General features: G+C 41.6%; 1 protein-coding gene across 2 annotated transcripts in view; it reads right to left on the bottom strand.

The window, feature by feature from the left end:
- TDRD9 (tudor domain containing 9) overlaps positions 1 to 14,920 on the bottom strand; it is a 318,925-nt gene that overhangs the window by 155,190 nt on the left and 148,815 nt on the right. The gene's annotated exons all lie outside the window — the stretch shown is intronic.

Genomic DNA, 14,920 nt, shown 5'->3' on the forward strand with positions numbered 1-14,920 from the left:
CTAGATCTTGCAAAACTACAACTCCTGGCATGCCCACATAGCAGTTTGCTGTCTGTGCATGCTGGGATTTGTAGTTTTGCAACATCTGGAGGTCCACAGTTTGGAGATCACAGTGCAGTGGTCTCTAACTGTAGCCCTCCAGATATACAAAACTGCAAATCCCTGTCTCAACATGCTGGGAGTTGTAGTTGCATACCTTTAGCTATTGCATAACTACATCTGCCAGCATGCACTTCGGCGATCAGTACATGTTGGGAGTTGTAGTTTTGAAACAGCTGGTTGGAAAATACTGAGTTAGGTAACAAAACCTAACTGAAAGTTTTCCAACCAGCCTCCAGCTGTTTCAAAACTACAACTCCCAGCATGCACGGTCTGTCAGTACATGCTGGGAGTTGTAGTTTTGAAACAGCTGGAGGTTTGCCCCCCCCATGTGAACGTCCAAGGTACATTCACACGGGCAGGTTTACAGTAAGTTTTCTGCTTCAAGTATGAGCTGCAGCAAATTTGTCACCGCAGCGCAAATTTCTAGCGGGAAGCTCACTGTAAACCTCTGCCAGTGTGAATGTACCCTAAAAACACTACACTACCACATAATAAAGGGTAAAACACTACATATACACCCCCTTACACTGTCCCCCCCCCCCCCCCCCCCAATAAAAATGAAAAACGTATTGTACGGCAGTGTTTCCAAAACGAAGCCTCCAGCTGTTGCAAAACAACTCCCAGCATTTACGGACAGCCACTGACTATCCAGGCATGCAGGGAGTTTAGCAACAGCTGCAGACACCCTGTTTGGGAATCACTGGCATAGAATACCCCTATATCCACCCCTATGCAATCCCTAATTTAGTCCTCAAATGCGCTCTCTCACGTCGGAGCCCTGTGGCATTTCAAGGAAACAGTTTATGGCCACATATGGGGTATTTCCGTACTCGGAAGAAATTGCACTACAAAATTTGGGGGGGCTTTTTCGCCTTTTGCCCCTTATGAAAAGGAAAAGTTGGGGGCTACACCAGCCTGTTAGTGTAAAAAAAATTAAAAAAATTACACTAACATGCTGGTGTTGCCCCATACTTTTTATTTTCACAAGTGTTAAAAGGAAAAAAGACCCCCAAAATTTGTAACCCCATTTCTTGTGAGTAAGAACATACCCCATATGTGGATGTAAAGTGCTCTGCTGGCGCACTACAATGCTGAGAAGAGAAGGAGCACCATTGGGATTTTGAAGAGAAAATTTGTCCGGAATTGAAGGCCACGTGTGTTTACAAAGCCCCCATAGAGCCAGAACAATGGACCCCCCCCCCCCCCCCACGTGACTTCATTTTGGAAACTACACCCCTCATGTATTGTAATAAGGGGCGCAGTGAGCATTTACACCTCACAGGTGTCTGACAGTTTTTTGAAACAGTGGTCCATGAAAATGAAAAATGTAATTTTTCATTTGCGCAGCCCACTGTTCCAAAGATCTGTCAAACGCAAGTGGGGTGTAAATACTCATTGCACCCCTTATTAAAATCTGTGAGGGGTGTAGTTTCCAAGATGGGGTCACATGTGGGGGGGGGGTCCAGTGTTCTGGCACCATGGGGGGCTTTGGGGGGCTTTCTGAGCATTGTAGTGCGCCAGTAGAGCACTTAACGTCCACACATGGGGTATTTCCATACTCAGAAGAAATGGGGTTACAAATTTTGGGGGTCATTTTCTCCTATTACCCCTTGTAAAAATGTATAATTTGGGGGGAAACCAGCATTTTAGTGAAAAAAAAAAATTTTTCTTTAATTTACACATTCGACTTTAACAATAAGTCGTCAAACACCTGTGAGGTGTTAAGGCTAACTGTACTGCTTGTTGGGTTCTTTGAAGGGTGTAGTTTCCAAAATATGTGTATTTTTTTTTTTTTTTTTTTTTTTTTTGCTGTCCTGGCACCATAGGGGCTTCCTAAATGCGACATGCCCTCCAAAAACCATTTCAGCAAAATTAGCTTTTCAAAAGCCAAATGTGACTCCTCTTCTGAGCAATGTAGTGCGCCAGCAGAGCACTTGACGTAAACACATGGGGTATTTCCATGCTCAGAAGATATGGGGTTACAAATTATGGGGGGCATTTTGTCCTATTATCCCTTGTAAAAATTAAAAATTTGGGGGAAAACTAGCATTTTTGTGAAAAAATAAAATAAAATCACTTACACATCCAACTTTAACAAAAAGTCGCTGAACACCTGTGGGGTGTTAAGGCTCACTGGACCCCTTGCTACATGCTTGAGGGGTGTCGTTTCCAAAATAGTATGCCATGTGGTGTTTTTTTTTGTTTTTTTTTTGCTGTTCTGGCACCATAGGGGCTTCCTAAATGCGACATGCCCCCCAAAAACCATTTCAGAAAAATTCACTCTCCAAAATCCCATTGTCACTCCTTCCCTTCTGCGCCCGCCGAAACTTGACATACACATATGAGGTATTTCCTTACTCGAGAAAAAGTGGGTTACACGTTTTAGGAAGATTTCTCTCCTTCTACCCCTGGTAAAAATTCAAAAACTGGGTCAACAAGAACATGCCAGTGTAAAAAAAATTTTGATTTTGAATTTTCTCCTTCAATTTGCTGCTATTCCTGTGACACACCTAAAGGGTTAACAAACCTTTTGAATGTCATTTTGAATACTTTGAGGGGTGCAGTTTTTATAATGGGGTCAGATTTGGGGTGTTTCTAATAAGAAGGTCCTTCAAATCTACTTCAAAACAGAACTGGTCCCTGAAAAATTTCGATTTTGAAAATTTTGTGAAAAATTGGAAATTGCTGCTATACTTTGAAGCCCTCTGATGTCTTCCAAAAGTAAAAACATGTCAACTTTATGATGCCAAAATAAAGTAGACATGTTGTATATGTGAATCAATATATAATTTATTTGGAATATTCACTTTCCTTATAAGCAGAGAGCTTCAAAGTTAAAAAAAAAATTGCAAAATTTTCAATTTTTTCATAAAATTTGGGAATTTTTCAACAAGAAACGATGCAAGTATTGACAAAATTTTAGCACTAACAAAGTAGAATATGTCATGAAAAAACAATCTCGGAATCAGAATGAAAGGTAAAAGCGTCCCAGAGTTATTAATGCTTAAAGTGAAAGTGGTCAGATGTTCAAAAAATGCCCGGGTCCTACAGTGAAAATTGGCTGGGTCCTTAAGGGGTTAAAAGAAAACTCACCAAATACTCTAATAATTTAATCAAAGTTATATGCCTGTTTCTATATCTTTTGTTATTAATTTCAATTAAGTCTATTTATATTTTAGGCAGTCCTTTGTTTTAGTGTACTGTATTCTAGGAAGACTTTTTATGCAGGAAGAACTGACTTTTTATAGGTCCTATTTCCGGCTAAATACCACTTTTTAATTGCTTTTTATTCCACTTTTTTGGAAGGCGAGTTGACTTATAAATTCTACTATTATTGTTCATTTTTGTGGGAGGGTTTTGGCAGTCACCATTCGGATTAAACAGCATGATATTTGTATCCCTCAGGTCATTTCCAATCAAGTATGGCAATTATTATTATTTTTTTTACCATAACAAAGGATTTAACAGGGAAAGGTGTGATTTTTTTTTTAAACCCCTTAAGGACCCAGCCCATTTTCCCCTTAACCCGTACAGGACCTAGGGCGTATGGATACGCCTTCTGTACCTGGGTCTTAAGGACCCAAGGCGTACCTGTACGCCCGTGGGAATTTCGGTCCCCGCCGCGCACCGGGCGGGGATCGGGCCGGGGTGACTGCTGATATCGATCAGCAGGCACCCCGTGCAAATGCCCAGGGGGGTCATCAGACGCCCCCATGTCGGCGATCGGCGCAAATCGCAAGTGAATTCACACTTGCGATTTGCGCCGATTCCGGGTCATTCGGGTCTATAATGACCCGGTGACCCGGAATAGAAGGGGGATCGCGGGTGTCTAAGACACCCACGATCCCCCTGTAGCCATAGGAGTGAGGTGGCAGAGGTGCCACCCCTCCTATCTCTGCTATTGGTGGTCTAGACGCTACCACCACTAGCAGATTAGGGGCGGGGGGGTTTACTTTCATTTTCCCCGTTCTGCCCACCCACAATAGGTGGGGCAGGACGGGGAAATGACGGGGACCGAACGCCGAAGATCCACTTACCCGTCGGTGGAAGCTGCGGGACCGGATCGGCGGCGGTGATCGGCGCGGGCGGCGGTGATCGGCGCAGGCGGCGATGTCGTGCGGCAGAAGAGGACGGCTCCCTGGATCCGACGGAAGCCGGTAAGTTGTCTAGCAACATCTAGAGGTCTACAGTCTGAGACTGTAGCCCTCCAGATATTGCAAAACTACAACTCCCAGCATGCCCAGACAGCTGCTGGGCATGGTGGGAGATGCAGTTTTGCAACAGCTGGAGGTCTACAGTTTAGAGACCACTGCACAGTGATCTCTATACTGTAGCACTCTAGATCTTGCAAAACTACAACTCCCAGCATGCCCACATAGCTGTTTGCTGTCTGTGCATGCTGGAATTTGTAGTTTTGCAACATCTGGAGGTCCACAGTTTGGAGATCACAGTGCAGTGGTCTCTATCTGTAGCCCTCCAGATGTTGCAAAACTGCAAATCCCAGCATGCCGAAACAGCTGTCTCGGCATGCTGGGAGTTGTAGTTGTGATCCCTCCAGCTGTTGCATAACTAGATCTCCCAGCATGCCCTTCGGCGATCAGTACATGCTAGGAGTTGTAGTTTTGCAACAGCTATAGGCACACTGGTTGGAAAATACTGAGTTAGGTAACAGAACCTAACTGAAGGTTTTCCAACCAGTGTGCCTCCAGCTGTTGCAAAACTACAACTCCCAGCATGCACGGTCTGTCAGTACATGCTGGGAGTTGTAGTTTTGAAACAGCTGGAGGTTTGCCCCCCCCCCCATGTGAACATACAGGGTACATTCACACAGGCGGGTTTACAGTAAGTTTCCTGCTTCAAGTATGAGCTGCGGCAAACTTTTCGCCGCAGCGCAAATTTCTAGCGGGAAGCTCACTGTAACCCGCCAGTGTGACTGTACCCTAAAAACACTACACTACACTAACACATAATAAAGGGTAAAACACTCCACATACACCCCCTTACACTGTCCCCCCAATAAAAATGAAAAATGTATTGTACGGCAGTGTTTCCAAAACGGAGCCTCCAGCTGTTGCAAAACAACAACTCCCAGCATTTTCGGACAGCCACTGACTGTCCAGGCATGCTGGGAGTTTAGCAACAGCTGGAGGCACCCTGTTTGGGAATCACTGGCGTAGAATACCCCTATGTCCACCCCTATGCAATCCCTAATTTAGTCCTCAAATGCGCATGGCGCTCTCACTTCAGAGCCCTGTCGTATTTCAAGGAAACAGTTTAGGGCCACATATGGGGTATCTACGTAATCGGGAGAAATTGTGTTACAAATTTTGGGGGGCTTTTTCTCCTTTAACCCCTTATGAAAAGGAAAAGTTGGGGGCTACACCAGCCTGTCAGTGTAAAAAAAATTAAAATTTTACACTACCATGCTGGTGTTGTCCTTTACTTTTTATTTTCACAAGTGTTAAAAGGAAAAAAAGCCCCCCAAAATTTGTAACGCAATTTCTCCTGAGTACAGAAATACCCCATATGTGGGCGTAAAATGCTCTGCGGGCGCATAAGGCTCAGGATTGAGAGCGCACCATGTACATTTGAGCCCTACATTGGTGATGTGCACAGGGGTGGCTGATTTTACAGCAGTTCTGACATAAACGAAAAAAAAAAAATACCCACATGTGATCCCATTTTGGAAACTACACCCCTCACGGAAAGTAACAAGGGGTATAGTGAGCCTGAACACCCCACAGGTGTTTGACGAACTTGGATGGAAAAATGAAAAAATAAAAAATATATATAATCACAAAAATACTGGTGTTACCAAAAAATTTTTCATTTTCACAAGGAAACATAGGAAAAAAGCCCCTCAACATTTGTAACCCCATTTTTTCTGAGTAAGAGCATACCCCATATGTGGATGTAAAGTGCTTTGCGGGCGAACTACAATGCTCAGAAGAGAAGGAGCACCATTGGGATTTTGAAGAGAAAATTTGTCCGGAATTGAAGGCTACGTGGGTTTACAAAGCCCCCATAGAGCCAGAACAATGGAACCCCCCACATATGACCCAATTTTGGAAACTACACCCCTCCCGTAATGTAATAAGGGGTACAGTGAGCATTTACGCCCCACAGGTGTCTGACAGATTTTTGGAACAGTGGTCTGTGAAAATTAAAAATGTAATTTTTCATTTGCACAGCCCACTGTTCCAAAGATCTGTCAAACGCCAGTGGGGTGTAAATACTCACTGCACCCCTTATTAAATTCTGTGGGTGGTGTAGTTTCCAAAATGGGGTCACGTGGGGGGGGGGGGGGTCCACTGTTCTGGCACCACGGGGGGGCTTTGTAAACGCACATGGCCCCCGACTTCTATTCCAACCAAATTCTGTCTTCAAAAGCTCAATGGCGCTCCTTTTCTTCTGAGCATTGTAGAGCGCCAGCAGATCACTTGATGTCCACACATGGGGTATTTCCATACTCAGAAGCAATGGGGTTACAAATTTTGGGGGTCATTTTCTCCTATTACCCCTTGTAAAAATATAAAATGTGGGGGAAAACCAGCAATTTAGTGAAAAAAAAAATGTTTTTTTCATTTACACATCCGACTTTAGCAAAAAGTCGTCAAACACCTGTGAGATTTTAAGGCTCACTGTACCCCTTGATGTGTTCCTTGAGGGGTGTAGTTTCTAAAATGGTATGCCATGCGTTTTTTTTTTTTTTTTTTTTGCTGTTCTGGCACCATAGGGGCTTCCTAAATGCGACATGCCCCACAAAAACCATTTCAGAAAAACTCACTCTCCAAAATCCCATTGTCGCTCCTTCCCTTCTGAGCCCGCCGTACACTTGACATACACATATGAGGTATTTCCTTACTCGAGAGAAATTGGGCTACACATTTTAGGAAGATTTCTCTCCTTTTACCCCTTGTAAAAATTCAAAAACTGGGTCTACAAGAACATGCCAGTGTAAAAAATGAAGATTTTGAATTTTCTCCTTCAATTTGCTGCTATTTCTGTGAAACACCTAAAGGGTTAACAAACCTTTTGAATGTCATTTTGAATACTTTGGGGGGTGCAGTTTTTATAATGGGGTCATTTTTGGGGTATTTCTAATAAGAAGGCCCTTCAAATCCACTTCAAAACGGAACTGGTCCCTGAAAAATTTTGATTTAGAAAATTTTGTGAAAAATTAGAAAATTGCTGCTGAACTTTGAAGCCCTCTGATGTCTTCCAAAAGTAAAAACATGTCAACTTTATGATGCAAACATAAAGTAGACATGTTGTATATGTGAATCAATATATAATTTATTTGGAATATTAATTTTCCTTATAAACAGAGAGCTTCAAAGTTAAAAAAAAAATGCAAAATTTTCAATTTTTTCATCAAAGTGTGGAATTTTTCACCAAGAAACGATGCAAGGATCGACAAAATTTTACCACTAACGTAAAGTAGAATATGTCACGAAAAAACAATCTCGGAATCAGAATGAAAGGTAAAAGCATTCCAGAGTTATTAATGCTTAAAGTGACAGTGGTCAGATGTGCAAAAAATGGCCGCGTCCTACAGTGAAAATTGGCTGGGTCCTTAAAGGGTTAAAGGGGTACTCCACCCCTGGACATTTTACTCCCTATCCAAAGTATAGGGCATAAGATAAGATGTCAGATCGCCAGAGTCCCGCTGCTGGGAACCCCCAGATCTCCATTGCAGCACCCCGCTATCATTACTGCACAGAGCACGCTCGCTCTGTGCGCAATGACTGGCGATACAGGGGCCGGAGCATCGTGACATCACTGCTCCGCCCCCTCGTGACGTCACGGTCCGCCCCTTTAATGCAAGTCTATGGAAGGGGGTGGTGATGGCCGCCACACCCCCTCCCATAGACTTGCATTAAGGGGGCGAACCGTGACAACATAAGGGGCGGAGCCGTGACATCACGATGTTCCGGCCCCTGTATTGCCCGTCATTACGCACAGAGCGAGTTTGGTCTGTGCAGCAATGATAGCGGCATACAGCAGCAGAGATGCCAGGGGTCCCCAGTAGCGGGACCCCGGCGATCTGATATCTAATCCCCTATCCTTTGGATTGGGGATAAGTTGCTAGGGGCGGAGTACCCCTTTAAGGACCAGAGCATTTTTTGCACATCTGACCACTGTCCCTTTAAGCATTAATAACTCTGGGATGCTTTTACTTTTCATTCTGATTCCGAGACTGTTTCGTGACATATTCTACTTTATGATAGTGGTAAATTTTTGTCGATACTTCATCATCATTTCTTGGTGAAAAATTACAAAGTTTCATGATAAATAAAAAATGTTTGCATTTTTCTAACTTCGAAGCTCTCTGCTTGTAAGGAAAATAGACATTCCATAGCAATTATATATTGATTCACATATACAATATGTCTACTTTATGTTTGCAACATTAAGTTATAGCGGAGAAAAGAGAAAAAAAAGGCACACGCACCCCTAGTACAGTACTATAAGATACTTGGCAATTGCAAAAGGAGTTACACTTACCAAGTGATGTTGCACTGAGAGCACAACACCATTTAGTGTACTGATAGATCGTGCTCTGTAAGCAGCTTAGATCCTCCGGTCAGGTTCTCGCTCACCGGTTCACACAACAGGAGCAAAAGCAGAGATAAAAATGGATCTTCACCAGGCGCGATTACAGTGTTGAATGAAGGTGACTGCATTCGTGGAAATCACATGACAAGGTTTATTTAGGCACAACAAGCAACGCGTTTCTTGCCCGAAAAGGGCACTTCATCAGGCAAACTAGTGTGACAGAGTGTCTGGAGAAGTAGTGGACGGGGTCTATGTGTGCCCTAGGTTCCTCACTTATGTAATTTAAAGCAACCAGGGAAATGTTCAGCAGAGGTCTATACAGACGTCTCTGCAATTTGGGTTTGTATAAAACCTGTGTGTTTTTTAGGACCTGTGTTGCTGGAGTGGGGAGAGAAGGGTGGGCCCCCACTCCATCAGGACAGTCCGGGTTTTGGGCTGTCAGGTAATCACTCCCCAGGTGTGCTGGCCTGATATAAGGCTGAGAATGTAGACACCTCTCTCTCTCAGCCTGGGAACAGGTTATCTGCATGGAGCCTGTGAGTACTACAAGTGGTATGGACTTTGCTATATTGTTTGGTGCTCGGTATTCGGCCGGCACTTGGTAAGTGAGGTTTCCTGTTGTTAGTTAGAGCCGGACAGGCTTAGGATTTTGTTTTTATATATTTTATTTTCTGTACCTCAACCTGACCATAAAACTGGCTGAGGTCAGTTTAACGAATTCCCTGCTGTTTGGACTGCAATTTCTACAGTGTACCTGCAAAACTGTGCCTGTCTACCCAGGAGACGTTATCCCCGTTACCTAATTCCTTACACTAGGTTTAAATAGACAGGCCTTAAATCAATTCAAAAGGTTACGTTAATCACTCTATTCAGAGTAGCTCACTGCACTGGACAGCCTATATTTAAAATTAGAACAATGATAATTGTAAAAAAAAAAAAAAAAAAAATCATAAAAAATAGTATCCAAGCTTGTCATTACATAAGTTAAAACATCCACATAGTGGTATTTAAGAAATAACATAGTAATTTAATACTATGCAATTTAATAGAGTGCTACATAGTGGTGGTGTAGCTAGTGTAGGGCGGAGCTACAGCCAGAATAATACGGGGGCATAAGCTAACTGAGCATTGTGATAGTGTGGACAGGTTATTGCAATATAAATAGGTTGGCAATTATGCAATATTCTAATGTCAGCTACAAGGTAAATATATCTGGACAGAGTAAAATACCAAGGTCTATAAGATAAATATATCTCGGCAAAATAATATACCAGAGGGAGGGAGAAAAATAAGACCTAATAAAACCTATGATATTTCAAAAATAAAACAATAAAAAGTTACAGTATATAATAGTGGTTATAACGGATGTTGGAAATAATATTGAAAATGTTAAGATGATAACATAGCAATATTAAAAATATATAAACTGGCGATATTGGAGACAGATAAAAACATGAAGAACATGATATGTTGGCTGATGATAATAAAAAAAATGAATATGTGAACCACCTAGGATGATTCCATACGAAGATACAAATATATATATATAGACAAAGAAAAAGTCAGCCAGCACTGGCTGCTGACTTATGCTGGCTGACTTATTCTTTGTCTGTATTGCACATACGGGGGAGTGGCTACCTCCATGTTGGCCTTGCACCCCACCCACCTCTATCAGGTGTGTATATAAGGTGGCTTGGATGTTCCAGATCCTGCCATGCTTACTGAACTGTTCACACAGAGGCATATTCACAGTGTAGGGTCCGTCCCAGGAGGCTACCTTATCGCGGTGGGACGGTCCAAGCTATTTGACCGCCGGCGGAGACAAATTTGCGAGCTAAGTGCCTCACTATTTCATAGTTTCACATTTGCATCTATTACACCATAGCTGTATAGCTCTCCATGTTTTAACTGCATATTCATGTTGCACCTATATCCTTGTGCTGGCAGTGTGCTGCTGCATTCTTCTGTTGCTGTGTATATATATCTCCAGGAAGGGGGGAAATATCATAAGACCAGATGAACCTCAGAATGAGGAGAGTATGAGTTGGTGAAAAACCTGATATGAATGGTTACTATGTGTAGAAATATATGGCAGAGAATATAGTTAAGGGGAACTGGGACAAAACAGCTGGAAGAGGCTAAGATGGTCTCCAAAATTTCATTCAGTCCCTGTGGTTGTAATGAACCATAATTATAGATAGAAAATATCTCCAATCTTTTTAACAATTCAAAACGATTGGACGTGTGCTGGGGCACCTGGATGCAAAACGTCATAACATAAGCATTGATTCTCCCCAAACACATCTGAAGCTCCCCAAAATATTTGTCTCTCGTTTTTTCGGTTGATGTTGTTTTAACTGGCTAGGTGCCAGAATATTTTCTAAAGATGGCGCTCTTCGAAAAGTGACTCCTGGTACATTGGTTAGGGATCCTTTCAGAAATTGATCTCCCTCCAAAATATACCAATATTTTTTTAGTATATTTTTAATCTCTGGTGCTGACCTGCTATAGGTAGTAATGAAGTTGAGATCCAAATTTTTCTTCGTATAGTTAGCTCCTTTTCCTTCTCTTTGTGTTTAGTTTTTTGATAAGCATCGGACAAAAGTTTTTTAGGATAGTTTTTCTCCCAAAATATTTTTGAAGAATGCCCGCCTGTGTTCGGAAGTCTTCTTTCAGTGTGCAGTTCTTCCTAATTCGCTTGTAATGAGGGTAGGGTACGTTCTCTAGCCACTTTTTGTGGTGGCCACTCAAAATCAACGTAGCTGTCCGTATCAACTTAAAAAAAAAGTTGAAGTGATAATTTTTTTTTTTTTTTATGAGGGATGATCAAAGCAAGAAATTCAATGGACTAGCAGCTGGTAGCAATGGTAAAACTCAGGCCCCATTCGTTCTGGTTCAAAAATTCCAGAAATTTATCAACAGAGGATTGGGGCCCTTTCCAAATGAACACTAAGTCATCTTCGATATAGTGTCACATTTTTTGAAAACGGGATTTCCCCAGATATATCTAATTTCAAATGCCCCCATAAATAGGTTAGAATACGAAGGGGCCACTTTGGCCCCCATGGCGGTCCCCTTTGTCTGATGGTAGACGTCCCCATCATATACAAAATAGTTGTTCCCTAGGATGAACTTTAAGCCTTTGAGAAGAAAGTGACACTGTGATTCAGTGATTTCAAGATCTGTGATAAGGAATTCTTCAATGGCCTTCAGGCCCAAATGATGGTCAATATTGGTGTAGAGGGCCGCCACATCACAGGTAACCATTAGGTACGTTGGTTCCCAAAGTATTGTGGAAAGACGATGGATGAGTTGTGAGGAGTCTCGAAGGTAGCTGGGGAGTATGATCACATATTTTTTAAGAAATAGATTGATGTAGTGAGCAGGATTACTGGTGGTGGAATTTGTACAGGCAATGATGGAAAGACCAGTCGGATTACTCAGGGATGGGGTGCTATGGGGGGATTTTTCTTTATCTGAGTTCCCCCTAAAAATCCGCAGGAACCTCTTGAGATCCATGGTCACCTTTTCCTATGTTATTAAGATCATTATATATAAGATCTATATATTTCTACACATAGTAACCATTCATATCAATTTTTCACCAACTCATACTCTCCTCATTCCGAGGTTCATCTGGTCTTATGATATGATATATCCCCCTTCCTGGACATACATAAGAAAAAATATTTTTTATATATATATATATATATATATATATATATATATATATATATATATATATATATAAATAAACATTTTTGTATCTCCTCATGGAATCATCCTAGGTGGTTCACATATTTATTTTTTATTATCATCAGCCAACATGTTTTTCATGTTTTTATCTGTCTCCAAAATTTACATATTTTTTAATATTGCTTTGTTATCATCTTAACATTTTCAATATTATTTCCAACATCAATCACAACCACTATTATATACTGTAACTTTTATTGTTTTATTTTTGAGATATCGTAGGTTTTATTATCCAATGCAAGAGAATGTGATCCCACCCTACTCACGTCCAGCTTTGGGCATTGACTGCAGTATAGAGGCTGAATCAACAGAAACCGTGCTCAGCGGAAAAGACAAGCTGTCCAGAAATCACTTGAAAAGAGAGCGCCACGGTACCGGGTATATAATACCCGATGCCGTGGCTCTCTCTTCAAGTAGGTTTTATTAGGTCTTGTGGTTCTCCCTCCCTCTGGTATCTTATTTTGCAGAGATATATTTATCTTATAGCCCTCTGTATTTTACTCTGTCCAGATATATTTACCTTGTAGCTGACAGAATATTGCAGAATTGCTGACCTATTTATCTTGCAATACTGTCCACACTATCACAATGCTCAGTTAGCTTATGCCCCTGTATTATTCTGGCTGTAGCTCCACCCTACACTTGATACGCCACCACTATGTAGCGCTCTATTAAATTGAATCGCTCAATACCAGCTAAATAATCCCCAACTAGGGCTTTGGCAGGGTCCTTAGAGTAACTCCGTTTTTTTCCAGTTATGCTACTATAATGTAGAGCTCTGCATCTTACCTCCTGCAGCTGTGGAGGGCCACTAATAATCCCAACATAAGTGTCGAGATCTACTGGTTACCTATGGAGATTTCACCCAGTAACAGCTACCATTACAGGTTCGGCCGTTTTCTCTTTGCAAACATCTAACTCCGCCCACCGCTAGCTACGCTATTGCATACATAGCACTTTCATTCATAAAACTTTACTATGGCGTTCAGCAGCACATCATCTGCTTTACTCATGCACTGGCTCTGCGGACTATGGCGGGATTACTATGTTATTTCTTAAATATCACTATGTGAATGTTTTAACTTATGTAATGACAAACTTGGATACTATTTTTATGATGTTTTTTACAATTATCATTGTTCTAATTTTGACTGTAGACGGTTCAGGGTGCAGTGAGCTACTCTGAATAGTGTGATTAACGTAACCTTTTCAATTGACGTAAGGACTGTATTTAAACCTAGTTGTTTGTTGCCTTTTCCGGCAAGAAACGTGTTGTTTGTTGTGCCTAAACAAACCTTGTGATGTGATTTCCACGAATGCAGTGACCTTCATTCAACACTGTAATAGTGTCTGGTGAAGATCCATTTTTATCTCTCCTATTGCATCACAAAGTTGAGGCTTCAAAGTTCAGCAGCAATTTTCCAATTTTTCACAAAATTTTCTAAATCAGAATTTTTCAGGGACCAGTTCAGTTTTGAAGTGGATTTGAAGGGCCTTCATAAATGACCACATTATAAAGACTGAACCCCTCAAAGTATTCAAAATGACAATCAGAAAGTTTGTTAACCTTTAGGTGTTTCACATGAATAGCAGCAAATTGAATTTAAAATTCAAAATCTTCATTTTTTACACTTGCATGTTCTTGTAGACCTAGTTTTTAATTTTTTACAAGGGGTAAGATGAAAAAAGCCCCTCAAAGTGTGTAACCACATTTCTCTTGAGTAAGGAAATACCTCATGTGTATGTTAAGTGCTCTGTTGGTGAACTAGAGGGGTCAGAAGGAAAGGAGCGACAATGAGGGTGAATTTTGCTGAAATGTTTTTTGGGGGGCTTGTCACATTTAGGAAGCCCTATAGTGCCAGAACAGCAAAAAATTACAAAAAAAAAACAAAACCCACATGGCATACTATTTGGAAAACTACACCCCTCAAGGCACATAACATGGAGTCCAGTGAGCCCCACAGGTGTTTGACGACTTTTCGGTAAAGTCGGGTGTGTAAATTTTCTCTCCAAAAGCCCAATGGCGTGCCCTCTTCTGAGCATTGTAGTTCGCCCGCAGAGCACTTTACATCCTTATATGGGGTATGTTCTTACTTAGAAGAAATGGGGTTACAAATTTTGGGGGCTTTTTTCCTATTTTCCTTTGTAAAAATGAAAACTTTAGGGTAACACCAGCATTTTAGTTAAAACATTTTTTTATTTTTCCATTTTCCCATCCAACTTTAACGAATGTTCGTCAAACACCTGTGGGGTGCTAAGGCTCACTGGTGTAGATTCCAACATTTCCTTTCCATAAGGGGTAAAAGGAGAAAAAGCCCCCCAAAATTTGTAATGCAATTGCTCCCGAGTTTGGAAATACAACATATGTGGCCCTTAACTGTTTCCTTGAAATACGACAGGGCTCCAAAGTGAGAACGCGCCATGCACATTTGAGGACTAAATTAGGGATTTGCATAGGGGTGGACATAGGGGTATACTATGCCAGTGATTCCCAAACAGGGTG

The sequence above is a fragment of the Hyla sarda genome, chromosome 11, assembly GCF_029499605.1.
Source record: "Hyla sarda isolate aHylSar1 chromosome 11, aHylSar1.hap1, whole genome shotgun sequence".
In the NCBI taxonomy this organism is placed as follows: Eukaryota; Metazoa; Chordata; class Amphibia; order Anura; family Hylidae; genus Hyla; species Hyla sarda.